This window comes from Rutidosis leptorrhynchoides, chromosome 6 (assembly GCF_046630445.1).
Source record: "Rutidosis leptorrhynchoides isolate AG116_Rl617_1_P2 chromosome 6, CSIRO_AGI_Rlap_v1, whole genome shotgun sequence".
Taxonomy (NCBI): Eukaryota; Viridiplantae; Streptophyta; class Magnoliopsida; order Asterales; family Asteraceae; genus Rutidosis; species Rutidosis leptorrhynchoides.
The window spans coordinates 67299234-67314952 of record NC_092338.1 but is presented as its reverse complement, the minus strand read 5'-3'; the positions used below and the strand labels follow the sequence as shown (position 1 = coordinate 67314952).

The window sequence follows — 15719 nt, the reverse complement described above, 5'->3', positions numbered from 1 at the left end:
ATAAGCTCATAAAATTGATTGGATAATAACTATAATTACAATTAGGTAGTATTCTAGTGTGGATATTTGTTATCTGTTTTAGGCGGGGGTGGTCCTATTCTCATCTAGTCATCTCATTTCATTTCATGCTACATTAAACGACATTCAAGTGGTCCTAAACTATACGTTGTCCACACAATGGACGTTCCGTCTTTTAGCTATCTACATCGTATTAAATTAAATTAATGTTGTAAAAGAAGCCGTGTATCATTAGGCTATATGTTCACTATAACATATACTTCTATTTTATTTTATCATTATTCATTATTATTATTAATATATTAATATTAATTACTTTCCCCTTCATACTACTATTTATTATTAGTGTCAACTATTTATTTTTTAACTGTTACAAATTAATTATTCATTTTTATAAATTAGTAAAAATAATAAGATGAAGTTCTTTTATGCCATTATTTTTTGCATGTAAAACAAAAAAAAAGATAAAAAGTAAAAGATAAATATGAAAAGTAAACAAAAAAGACATTTGACGATCGTGTTAAGTGTAAAGATAGCAGTAATGTTAGCATTATTTTATTTGCAAAAACGAGTTTAATGGTGATGGTTAGAGATGGCGCACGTGAGCGACGAGCACAGATCTTATATACATGTAACATGTCCATCAGGTTTTTTTGCTCATTGGGACTCGTCACCTGTCCGTAGGTAAAAAGATTTCACTCATGCTCGTGACCACGAGTAATTGTAACCCGCGGGTAATAAAAATATACAGCTTAGTTAAACATTTATAAAAATCAATTATTTTTATTAATTAAATCCATATGTACAACATGTAAAATGGCGCGAGAATTAAGTTGTTTACTTCTATATAATATTTAATATTTAATTTAATTTAATTATTAATATAAACAAAATTACTTGTAAATTTAATAGTTCTACGTATAAACTCGCGGTAAATTAAAAATCACATAGATTGGCGGATTGAGTTATACCCGCGACGGGTAATATATCACGCGACGGGTAATATATACCCGTGATCCGTCTGATGGGTACAAATTTTTACTCGTATTTGTGCTCACGAGGATAGGATATATGCGAGTTGTGGGTTTTTTTCTCGCCAATTGTAATGGCGATAGTGAAATCTATCACTTTCGAATTTAAGAGTAATCCTACAAAATCTACAGGACTAAATTTAGATTTTGAAGGAGACGGGAAAAGTATGGAAAGTAGTGTGCATTCATCAACACCTTGACTGGAAAAGTACGGAGGCTGAGCTCACGGATCTAACAGCAGTGCTACGGGATTGTGTTCTAGTTACGTAAAAAAGTGACATTTGGCGTTAGGAAGGCTCGAGCAATGTGCTTTTCTCAACAAAAAGACTCGCTTATTTAATCGACTCAAAGTTACTAATTGTTGGTCCCAATGTGATAGAATCATTGAGAAATAATTTGGTCCCAAAGAAGGTTGAACTTTTTGTTTGGAGGTCGAGAAGAAAACCCATTCCAACTTTAATCGAGCTTGACAAATGTGGGATTGACCTCCACTCCGTTCGTTGCCCTCTTTGCGACGACGGGGTGGAATCAATTGACCAAGTCTTGCTCTTTTGTAAACATGCGTTCGAGGTTTAGGAAAAAAGTGTTTAAATGGTGGGGGTTTAATGTATACTCTTCGGCAAGTTTAAGTGAGATTCTTCAAGGTGTTTCAAATGTTACGATGACGGATTCGGGGTTCAAGTTTTGGCAAGCGATGCTTTGGTCTAGTTGCTACCTCATATGGTGGAACCGAAACCAAATGGTCTTTAACAAAAAATGTTGGACCTCTCCGGTTGCACTATGCGAGATACAAAGTAAATCTTTCGAGTAGATCGCGAAAAGATACAAGTCAACACATATCGATTGGCACTCTTGAATACATAATCCTATATCTCTAGTTTTTTAAATGTTCATGTGTGACGATCGCTCCAAATCCATATAGACGAACACGTCATTCATCGATTTCATTGCGAGGTATTTGACCTCTATATGATACGTTTTGTAAATATTGCATTCTTTTGAAAAGGCACACCATAAATGAATATTTAAATCAAAGGTTTTCGACATCTGATGATTTCTACATATAGACAATCACCGTAATATAATAGTTTACATTGGTACTTCCGTTGACAATGCAGTCAAAATAAGATACATGGTGATGATTTGGTGAATGCAACGTTTTCTTGAAAAATATGCCATGTAAGACTCCATGCATATAGCTTGTCTAACATATAAGCAAACGGCGGAAGACTTATAGGGAACCTGAGAATAAACATGCTAACAAGTGTCAACACAAAGGTTGGTGAGTTCATAGTTTTAATGTTTTGCATAATCTGTACATAAAGGTGAATCACAAGATTTCAGTTGTTTCATTCAGAAATGTTTATCAAAATATTCTACAAGATTGAGAACCCTGGTAGCTAAACTTTAACGTTATAATAATGTGATGACCAGGGAATTTTTGACCAAATTTAAACTTAATCTTTATATGGTTTCGACACGATAAGCAAAGTCTGTAATGTTGAATTCCAAAATCTTTGAACTATGTTAATATATTTATTTGACCTTTTACCATTTCTAACGATTCACGAACCTTTGTGTATAAATAAATATAAACATATATATATATATATATATATATATATATATATATATATATATATATATATACAAATATAAGTGTACATATCGCATTTAAAAAAAAAATACACTTAATTAAATGGAATTAAAACATACAATAATAAATAAGAATAATTAGGTTACTATTATATGAATATATATAAATATATATATATATATATATATATATATATATATATATATATATATATATATATATATATATATATATATATATATATATATATATATATATATATATATATATATATGATATTATTGATTTCTATAAATGATTACTATTATATTGTAAGGAATAGATAATAAATATTTAATATATGTTATTATATATATGTATTATATAATCATTAAATGTTACCTGATTAATAAATTGTAATATTAATATATTTAGATACAAGTTAAAAGATAAATGTTATAGCAATGTTAGTATATTTACTTTCATTATTAATATTAGTATTAATATTAATATTAATGATAGTATATTACTATGTAATATAATATATAGAAATGATACATCTAATTTGTTATATCATCATAATTAGTAGTAATATTTTTAATTTTAAGTTATGTTGATTATTTACTATTATTATTATTATTAATATCTTTATTAATAATATTATTATTATTAATAACATTAGTATTATTATAGTTATACTTAATAGAAAATAATACAATATATTATTATCATTAATAATATAATTATTACTAATTTTTTTTATGATTATTAGTATCATTATTATTTATAATAATTATTTATATAATTATTATTATTATTAATATATTTATTAATTATTAATTATATATAAATTATATAAAAAGTGGATATCGTATAAACTGGTCACCGGTATCTATCTTGCTGTATCTGATCTTGTCTCATGCCATTGATCTCATTACAAAATATAAGCCCAGCTACACAACAAAATTTAATGAGACTTTGTAAACCCACTTTATTTACTTTCTTCATTTATTGTTCTGTTCGAACAACCCCTGTCTCCATTCAGTTGCCCATCGATCATCTCATATTTGGATTAAAAAGTCATTCAATTTTCCTCGATCATTAACAATCAAAATTGTATAGCAGCTGCAAGTGGAAGCAAGCATTAAACAGTTATATTTTTTATATTTTTTTTATTTTTCTGCTAGTATATCTGTTTCTTTTTCATTTTACCAAGGTCACGAATTTGTAACGTTTTTAAAAATCTAAAAATGCAGTTATGATTGAAATCCCTTACTCAAACTATCTGCAAACTTTCAGGTTCCAATTTTTCGTATTGATTATCAATTTAAGAGTCAAACCTTATGTTTTAAAAAGTCAAATATTTGGTTCATCACTAAATTTGTGAATGTGTTAATGTTTCTTGATCAATTGATGAATCCAATAGTTTATGGAAGTGATTTGGAAAATAGTTTGTGAAAGAATCATTATCTAAAAACTCCTACAAATCAAAAGTGAAATTTTTTTCTTTCCTAATACTCGACGAGCTGCTACTGCAGCAACCTTCTATTTTTTTATTTTTTTATTTTTTCCGTTCTCAATCTGTTCCAGGACACATATAGATAGGTTTTATTTTGTTGGAAAGTATTAATTCAAATCATGAATTCCCTGTATGGTTAGTGGGTCTCGGGTTGTTTAATTGCTAGAAGAAGAAGGTGAAGTTGGTACAAGCAGAGGACGGGTCATATAAATTGGGTTGGCATTCTAATCAGAAAAACAATTATGGAGCCATGGTTAAGGAGTGTTGTGTGCGAACGAGGAGTCGCGGGTTCGAGTCCCGCTGGTGACACCTTTTATTTTTCAGCCATTTTGAGAGGTAGTTCCATCTTTAACATATTATTATTATTATTATTATTATTATTATTATTATTATTATTATTATTATTATTATTATTATTATTATTATTATTATTAGTATCATTATTATTTTTAATGTTTTTATGAATATTGTTATTGTTAAATATTATTACTAGTACTAATTATTATAGTTGTTGTTGTTATTATTATTATTATTATTATTATTATTATTATTATTACTAGTATGTATTAATTATCATTCATCATTATTATTATTATAATTATGATTATAACTAGAAATATTGCTATGACTATTATTATTATTATTATGATTATTATTATCTTATTTATTAACTACTACTAGATGTATTATCATTGTTATTATTAAGTTAACATAAATACTATGATTAATATTATATTCATTTTGTTATTAAGTAACTTTATTAAGTTTTATTAGCGTTATTATTAGTATTACTAATATTAAAATAAGTATTACTATGAGTAGAATTATTATTATTGTTATTATGAAAATAATACGAACAATTATTATTTTCTGTATTAGTATCACTTTTGTAATTACTAGTATTATTATTATTATTATTATTATTATTATTATTATTATTATTATTATTATTAAACAAATGTATCATTATTAACAATATCATTATTTTTATTAATATTATCATTCTTAATTAAGTTATTATTATTATTATTAGTAAATCATTAATATCATAACTATCATAAACAATAAAATTAATACTTTTACATGTACTATTATTAATATCATTGTTACTATCACTAATAGGATTGTTATTAACATATGTATACTATTAATGTTATTATCATTATTTTTACTAATATTAACTTAGTATAATAAAACTACTGTTTTGATAAACAAATGAAATACATACATAAATATATATATATATATATATATATATTTATATTTAACTCATATAACATAACAAAATTTAATATTTCTATATACAAAATGAACATATAAAACATATATATATTGTTAACATAAAAATGGTATAACTAATACAATTATATATATGTGTTCAATTACAACTATGAATATTAATAAATATACAAATGATATAGGTTCGTGAATCCGAGGCCAACCCTGCATTGTTCAATATCGTTATATGTATTTTTACTACAAAATACATTAGGTGAGTTTCATTATTCCCTTTTTATATATATTTTTGGGCTGAGAATACATACAATGTTTTAATAACTATTTTACAATATTTATATGTGTGAGTTTCATTACTCCCTTTTTAAATGCTTTTGCAATATATATTTTTGGGACTGAGAATACATGCGCTGTTTTTATAACTGTTTTACGAAATAGACACAAGTAATTGAAACTACATTATATGGTTGAATGATCGAAATCGAATATGCCCCTTTTAGTCTGGTAATCTAAGAATTAGGGAACAGACACCCTAATTGACGCGAATCCTAAAGATAGATCTATCGGGCCCAACAAGCCCCATCCAAAGTACCGGATGCTTTAGTACTTCGAATTTATCATGTCCGAAGGGAGTCCCGGAATGATGGGGATATTCTATATGCATCTTGTTAAGCTCGATTACCAGGTGTTCAATTCATATGAATGATATTTTTGTCTCTATGCATGGGACGTATGTTTATGAGAAATGGAAATATGAAATCTTGTGGTCTATTAAAATTATGAAATGATTATTTATGTTAAACTAATGAACTCACCAACCTTTTGGTTGACACTTTAAAGCATGTTTATTCTCAGGTAATAAAGAAATCTTCCGCTGTGCATTTGCTCATATTAAAGATATTACTTGGAGTCATTCATGACATATTTCAAAAGACGTTGCATTCGAGTCGTTGAGTTCATCAAGATTATTATCAAGTCATTCATAGTTGGATATATTAGGAAATGGTATGCATGCCGTCAACTTTTGATGAAATGAAAGTTTGTCTTTTAAAAACGAATGCAAAGTTTGTAAAATGTATCATATAGAGGTCAAGTACCTCGCGATGTAACCAAATGTAATGTATTCGTCCGGATGGATTAGGACGGGTCCTTTCAAATAAGTACCCCTGTTTTAACATACATGCAACCAACATGTACAATACACGCAAACCAACGTGTACTAAACTCAAATAGCATACATCTATTTTATAGTTCAGGCTAGGGTTTCTATACCTGGAACAGACGGGGATGTCAAGCCCTATGGATCCATATATAACTACTCGCGCCCACCAGTTCTTATAACCGGCAGTTACTAGTTACCAAAGCTAAGGGATTTTCGGTTCAAACTCGGTGTAGAATTTAGAATGTACTTTTATCCATTGCGTTTAAAATAAAGTGCATGTATTCTCAGTCCAAAAATATATATTGCAAAAGCATTTAAAAAGGGAGCAAATGAAACTCACCTTAGCAGTACATAAAGTCGTTCACCGAAATGTGACCGAAATTTGGAATACTAAATAACCGTAGATCTCAACCTAGAGAACATATGTTGGTCAATAATTGTCTATCAAGCTAGGTCAGGTCATAGTGTATCACAATCCTAATGCTCGAGATCGACATACAAAAGTTATCCAAAGTCGTTTCAAAAAGTCAATTTTGATAATAGTTCAACAAAACGAGACGCGCCTTATATAAGGATTCATTTACTCGGCTGGTAATATTCAAAATCCAATTTATCAATCTTACAAACAAGTTGTTTAAATATTAATTGCAGATTCAAAAGCAATTCCAATTAACGTCAATCATAATTCAATTGACCATATCTTTTAATTCGTTCATCGAAATTACACGATTTCTAAATGAAAAGTTATTGATTTTTCACCAGCTTTCCAAAAACATGCATATCATATACCTTTTATCAGTAATATATGTATTTAATTCGTGATTCATCATAAACTGTTTAACGACGAAATTTAGCATACATGCATGCATAAATATATATACTCGAGCACTAGACATTGATACACAATTAATATATAAAAGATAAGATATGAATGCTCACGTATCAATATTGTGATTCAATATTGTAGGAAAGTACGTAGACGCAACAGAGATGATAAACACTAGGTTTGACCTTTGACTCATGGTCATAACCCCCAAGTAATACCCATAACCTCCATAGCTATAACCCATAATTTCCTTAGCTCTATCCCGCTCGAAAACCCATTTCAAAAGTGACCCGCTCATGGCCTCGTCGTAGTATTTTATGTATAATACTACTAATAATAATAAGATTTATAATAATAATAATAATAATAATAATAATAATAATAATAATGATAATGATAATAATAATATAAATAAAATAAATACAGAGGAAGTAATATAGATTGAGAGAGATATGTGTTTTACAAAATAGAATTCGATCAAATTTATAGATGTGGTCAGGCCAGGTCTGCCATGCGATCGCATGGCTCCCAAGGCCTTTTCCCATGCGATCGCATGGGGATGTTTTACAGCTCACATTTGTTTAACGTGTACCTTGTCGACATATTATTATATAATATATTTAATTTATATAATTATTTATATATTATATTAAATTCTCATGCATAGTTAACCTGTAATTTTTGTTCCGATAAGTCGTACGTCATCACTCGACTTATGTCCCGGTTCCGGTTTTTCGAATGTCCATTCGTACGCTGAGAAAACTGGCTCTTTCATACCTTTGTTAAAATATAGTCTTAAATTATCAATAAACTATATCACTCAAAGTGTATCTTAAACTTTCGAGTGTTTTGATCATTTAGTTCTATAAATCATCGTCTCGTAGTATATACATATACATATATACATTTTTATTTTGAAACAGTGTTTTACTGTAGCAAGTTACTGTAGCAAATAGTGATTTTTTTAGTTTTTTAGTAATATAGTTTTTTTACTGTAGCAAATAGTGATTTTTGAAAACACTGTAGCTTTCCGGGTACTGTAGCAATTCGAAAATACTGTAGCAAATTAGTGTTTTACTGGTTCATCTTAAACGTTTTAGTTAACTTATCTAAATATCAATCGAATCAATAATTGAATGTTACTATCGTTTACTAAATAACTTGAAATCATATATATATATATATATATATATATATATATATATATATATATATATATATATATATATATATATATATATATATATATATATATATATATATATGCACATTAAGTTATATATATATATTGTTCGTGAATCTTCGAGAACAGTCAAAGAATAATTGATTACATGAATATAGTTCCAAAACTTTGAGACTCAATATTACGGACTTTGCTTATCGTGTCGAAAACATTAAATCATTTAAAGATTAAGTTTAAATTTGGTCAGAAAATTTTGGGTCATCACAGTACCTACCCGTTAAAGAAATTTCGTTTCGAAATTTGAGTGAGGTCGTCATGGCTAGCAATAAAAATGTTTTCATGACGAATATGAGTTGATAAATAGAATTTTATCACCATTGAATAATATGGATAAAACAATCCGATTTCTTGAAGCGTATGAGAGAAGTTATCGTAAAAGAGTGAAATGAAAGAATAGAGATTCGTCTTAACTTTTGATGTAGTTACGATTGATTTCCGGAATTTAAGGAATATAAAATCTTCATAATCTAAATAAGATTTGATTCTTCGAAATTTAAGGAAATTAAGATTTCCTTTAAATGCGTAATTTGCCTCGATTGTTATGTCTGATATTTTGCTATAAATTAACCACTTTCGTTTCATTATTTTCACCACTCCTACATCTTCTTCCTTATTTCATACTTTCAAAAGATTGTGAAATGCTTAATTCAGTTCTGATTCTTGATATTTTCTTGGCTATCGTATCCTTCATTCTACTTTTTCATCTGCCACCAGAGGAAGTTATTTTCTTCTACTATTACCTTGGGGTTATAGTATTTTTCATTCTCCCGTGTCTTTATATTGCTATACGCATTGATATACACGGTTTGTAATATATGTGTTGTTGTCAGGCTTTATATTTTCCCTTATATTTAGGAGCTCCATGCTTTCAATTTTCCTTCTCGACTTCAAGTCAAGCGAATAATGGTCCAGAATTCGTAGCTATACATTTCAGAATGAACATTGTTAATGTTCTTAAAAATAAATTGTAATGGCATGATCTTGATTTGTCAAATTACCAGAATATTTGGAAAAGACCGAATCATCAAGAAAAGTATTTTCTTGATATAATTAGAGATTAAATAGAATGAAAGAGTTATGTAACATGGTTCATGATGAGGGTGTGATCTGTGAACCTTTGTCACGTTTCATTAGAAACTCAGCATGACTTACTGTAATATAATCACATTGATCAAGTGTCATTATATTATACTAACTCATGCTTCAATTCCCAACATTACTTCAAAACATCTATTTTTCGAATTTTTCAGATTTTAGAAACTAAAATATTTTCTTTTAAGATGTAACACAGATAGCGCGAAGAGATGAATGATTTCAGATAAGAATGGTTATAAAAAAATATCTTCAGAAATATGGAGGATATTTATAATGGAAGATACGATGATATCTTAGAATATTTAAGATAAGATGATGATGAAGAATATTGTCCGCAAAGGTTTTAGAGTAAGGAGCAAGGTATTTGCTAAGGATTTCAGCATATACTGAATCATTTGTATTCTTTGAAGGTAGATTTCGTTTTTGTGATTTGTCCACAGCCTCCTTCATGGTCTGCTCAATCCATTTTCCAGTTCCAAACCTTCTCTTTTTCTCAGCTTTACCACCATACTAATCTTTATCATCAAACTTTTGACTGTTAAGGTCGTTTACAGTTTTTGCTGCTTCATCAGCATTTTTCCAAAATTCGAAGAACTAGTTTCGTAGTTTGGGGTGTTTTTCAGAAATTTCACATTTGAAGTATGTAAGTCTAGAAGATAGATGTTATCTATATATAACTGTTGTCGTAGAAAATGCTGCGAGATTCAAAATACTGATTGCTAATTCCCGGTGGTTGGTATGGCAATTATTGTTACAAGATGTGGATGAGTACATGATAGGGTTTCAATGAGTATAAGGATTTTTTGAAAGGTCAAGGATTAATAAAGTTGTTGGTAAATTTACTGCTAATGTGGTGGAACATGAAAGGTTCCCCGGTAACAAGAACGTATATGTTAAAGTTACAATAAGGCTAATCTGAAAAGTCGAAGTTGACTGGTTGGAAGTGTGATAAAACTGGATACTTTGAAAAGGATTGCAAGATTATTTTTGGTAATAACAATGCTAAAGGATCTTTCACAGTTTTGAAGTCAAAGTATAGCTTTGAAAGATGTAGAGATCTAAGAATGATGTCACTTGTTAAATATTGACTTGGATTTCGTTCTGTCAGAATATATAATTGAATTTGTATTAAAATGATTGTATATCACTGTGAGTATAGTTAATAATTTTTGAATCAAAGTTGAAGAATGTACAGTGTAATATATTAATTGTGAACTTATATACTTCCCGAGTAATACCTACCCGTTAAAGATTTCACAAGTAATATTTTGTACAAAAGAATTTTCATTACAATCTTTATGAAAATATATGTATGTATATTTTCTTCAGATGTAATACAGATTTAATGAGTTAATATCATATTAAGCTCATTTGATTTTTGGCTTGAATTAGAAATGAAAAATCTCTAAAACATTAGAGATCATATAATCTTCACGGAATATTTAACTAATGAAATCAATACTTCATTATTTATTCTTATTGATATTCCTTGGTGAAGGATGTTGTTGCTCGTGGAATTTTTTGTGAACCTTACAAGGCACAGATGATGTTTTCTGGAAAGTTTCAAGTACATCGAAAATGAAAGTGTAAAATCAATCATATATTTGAATAATACACTTGATTTATTATGAAATGGAATCTATTAAGTCGAAGCAGAGATTATAGTTAACGATTGTTAAGTCATTAACGAAGGATGTATAGCATATTAGTAACATGAACTAACCGAGTAGTACCTATCAGTTATGATTCACATGTAATAGCTTAGTACAAAAAGATTTATTTTGATTTCAAATTTCACATATATATATAAAATATACATATAATTTCTTCAGGGAAAATGAGTTAATACTTCATAACTTGTTGATATAATATATGCGTTGTTGATTTGTGATGATGTTGGTGATTATGGAACTGGTGGAAATCGTGATGTTATAGGTGCTGCTAGTGCTGACGATGCTGATAGTACTGACGTGCTGGTGATGTTGACGGTACTGTTGATGCTGCTTGTATAACAAGTCTAGCTTGTAAATCGCGCACTATTCCTGTCAGGGTTTCACTTTATTATTTCTATTCTCCCACTACTAATTTACAATATATAATCTCTAAAACTTTTAGAAACTACATATTCTCTGCAGAATATTTCTTCGATGAAGTTATGAATCAATACTTCATCGTTTGTTGTTGTTGATATTCCTTGGTATCTATAGGGCGTATGACGTTGATGCTCGTGGGACAGATTGTGAAGTTGAGGTTTGCGGTGCGGTTGGTGGTGGTAATGGTACTGTTGGTGTTGTTGTCGGTGGTACTGTTGATGCCGGTGATGCTGCTGGTGCTTGTAACCTTTGCACCATATTCTCCAAATCCACTACCCTAGCGCGAAGCACGTTGACTTCTTCTATTATACCAGGATGATTGTTGGTTCGGAAAAGCGGATGAATAAGATTCAGAGTTCGAGATAGTATATTATCGTGACGAGATACTCTGGAAATGAGAGAGAAAATGGTGTCTCGAACAGGTTCGCCGGTAAGTGCTTCAGGTTCTTCGCCAAGAGGGGAATGTGGTGGATGGAAGGGATCACCTTCTTCTTGTCTCCAATGATTAAGTAGGCTACGAAGTGTGACGACCCGGAAATTTCCGACCAAATTTAAACTTAATCTTTATATGTTTCCGACACGATGAGCAAAGTCTGTTAGGTTGAGTCTCAAAAAATTTGAACTGTTTCAGATATTCAATTGACCTTCGACTGTTCTCAACGATTCACGAACCACTATTTGTAAATAGATACATATATATTTAAATATATGAATTTGAAATATAAATTGAAAGATTATATGACGTAATTGTTATAATTAATAATGTAAAATAAAATAATGTATAATAACTATTATTTAAAATATATCTATATATGTAAATGAAGTATAATGAATATATATATTTTGGGTTTCGAATTCATTTAGTAAACAATAGTAGCACTCGTTTATCATTTGATGGTTATTTAAGCAAGTTAAATCCGAACTTATATGGTTTTAAAATAAACGGTGATCCGAAAATGAGTTTTACAAATTATAGACTTATTAATAATATATATTTAGATGTTATTTAATAAATTTTAAAAATTTTATATTTTACTCAGGGATGGGAGTGAATAATTAATGTAATTTTTATTTAATAGTTAATGATCGAATTTTATAGCATAATGACCGAAATAAATAAATATAATTACTGTAAAAATTTAGGATTTTTTTAAAGACTTTTATACACTACTGATTAACGACGGGGTACAAAACCCCGTGAAAGAAATAGTAAACCAATTATTACACGGCTGCTAAACTGTTTATAATATTTAATTTGAGATTTACTATTTATATACTAGTGATGAACGATTCTTTCCAACTTGATGTATTATTATTATTATATTATTATTTTATATATATATATATATATATATATATATATATATATATATATATATATATATATATATATATATATATATATATATATATGTGTGTGTGTGTGTGTGTGTGTGTGTGTGTGTGTATGATTGGAGTTAGAATGCAAATTCACCACAACCTCCATCGAGTAACCCATTCATCACCTCGGTCGTTCACCTCTATCCACCACCTGCCGGACCACCACCACCGGAGCAACACCTTACCACCATCTCCATCAATAAACTAACCGCCATCCCTAACCACCCATCTTTTCTCTCTTCCATTTCGATTACCATCTCACACCATCGGCTTCCACCACCACATCAACTAAACTGCCACCATGAACCACCTTTCACCTCCACTCTAAGCAACCACCGTCTACCATCTTACCCCACCACCACTAATACACCACCCTCTCTTTCTCTCTCTATCTATTATCGTTTGAAAACCTCAATGAAACGACCACCATTTACGATTTCTGTTTCTGCTAATCGATCCATCAATAATCACCACTACATCCGCCACCTTCCACCATGATAACCACTGGATACAACCCTACCACCACTGGCCACCTTAATCTGCCTTTATCTCTTCTCTCTCTCTCTCTCTCTCTATTAATCTTGATCGTGAATCACCCCATCACTCACCATTTATTTCTGTTGTTGTCTGTTAAACCTATCTTCACAAACGAAACCAACTGCAACCTATTGGTCTGCTTTTTCCTGTTCGTTACCGCCACTTTACATTTTTTTTTTCTGTTTTGTAACAGTAACGAGTGAGTGAGGTTGGGTTTATGTTTTAGGGCTGAACGAGGAGTGATAATCATTTGATGATGATGAGTTTAGGATGTTATGATGATTACGTGAGATTAATATTGTAAACGGATATATAAATGAAGATGATGAATGTGGAAGATGATGAATAGTTCTGGGTTTCATTTTAGAGAGGAAGAAGAGAAACAGAAAATGGGTTATAAAGTTTTTGATTGTGATTATTCCAGAAAATAAATGGTAGCGTAATGGTTTGGAGTGTTGCTGTTTAAACAAGAGGTCATGGGTTCGAACCCAAGCCACTACAATTTTTTTTATTAATTATAAGAGAAACCGTTGGGCTGCTAGACTCATTTTCTCATTGGGCCGCAGAATTTATTGTGTATATTGGGCTGTAAATGAACTTAATGAATGGGGATTGTTGTTGGGCCGAGATTATGTGTTAAGAAATTTAGTGTTGTAGATAAATCAAAGATGTAGCAAGCAGTGTAGTGGTTAGGCGTGTGGTATGGTTAACGTGAGGTCTCGAGTTCGAGCCTTGGCAGAGTCATTATATTTTTGGGCCGATTTATGAGGTAGTTTTTCTTATCAATATTATTATTATTTTTATTATTATTATAGTTATTACTATGATTATTATTATTGTTATTATTGTTATCATTAGTATTATAACACTTGTTATTATTATTATAATAGTTATAAGTATTAAAAACATTATTATTATTATCATTGTTGTTATTACTAATATTATCAAGAAGTATTATTATTATTATTATTATTATTATTATTATTATTATTATTATTATTATTATTATTATTATTATTATTGTCACTAACAAATAATATTATGATGAAAGAAGTAATTAATGTTAGGAAATAAAAAGATGAGTAAGATTATGAGTAAGGCCTTGAATTTAGTCAAGGTAATTACACCCGAGAAATATAATTATAAGTACGTATACGATTAAGATAATATAAATATATAGGTGAAGATGATTATAATTAAGTTATGATATCAAAATTCTTATTATTATTATTATTATTGTTATTATTATTATTATGAATACAATAAAAATTTATTATTACTTTTATAAACATTAGTATTAATATCATTATATAAATATCAGTGTTATCATTATTATTAATAACATATGTATTAACATTATTATTAATATGATTACAATTATTAGTATTCTTATTATTAAAAATGAATATTATTATTATTATTATTATCATTTTTACAAAAATTAATGTTTTGATATCACTAAAACTATCATTATTATCGTTACATGTAATGTTATGTAGTTACTAAAATCATTATCATAATTATTGTTAACAATAAAATTAACATTTTTACATTTATTATCATTAATATCATTATCATTATTAATGATAGAATTACTAACATTATTATCTATTTAATAATATTAAGTATTATAATCATTTTTACCGCTATTAATATTATTTTTGTATTATTATAACTATTATTATTAATATAAAAATGATATATTTAATACATATAACATAATAAAAATTAATATTTTTATATATACAAAAAAAATTGAATATATGAAACACATATATATTATTAATATAAAAAGGATATAACTTATAAATTTATATGTATATGTGTTCGATTACAATTATGTATGTTAATAAATATACAAATGATATAGGTTCGTGAATCGAAGGTCAACCCTGCATTGTTCAATATAGTTATATGTATTTTTACTACAAAATACATTAGGTGAGTTTCATTAATCCCTTTTTAAATGCTTTTGCAATATATATTTTTGGGAGTGAGATTAC

The 15719-nt window shown here is 28.5% G+C and overlaps 1 protein-coding gene across 1 annotated transcript in view; it reads left to right on the top strand.

Annotated features, from left to right (window-relative positions):
- Positions 1-686: 686 nt before the first annotated feature.
- The window catches only part of LOC139851591 (synaptotagmin-5-like), a 75278-nt gene continuing 60245 nt past the window's right edge, over positions 687-15719 (top strand). Inside the window, exon 1 of the mRNA XM_071840670.1 lies at positions 687-752. The gene's annotated coding sequence lies outside the window, so the exon portion shown is untranslated. The remainder of the gene's footprint in view (positions 753-15719) is intronic.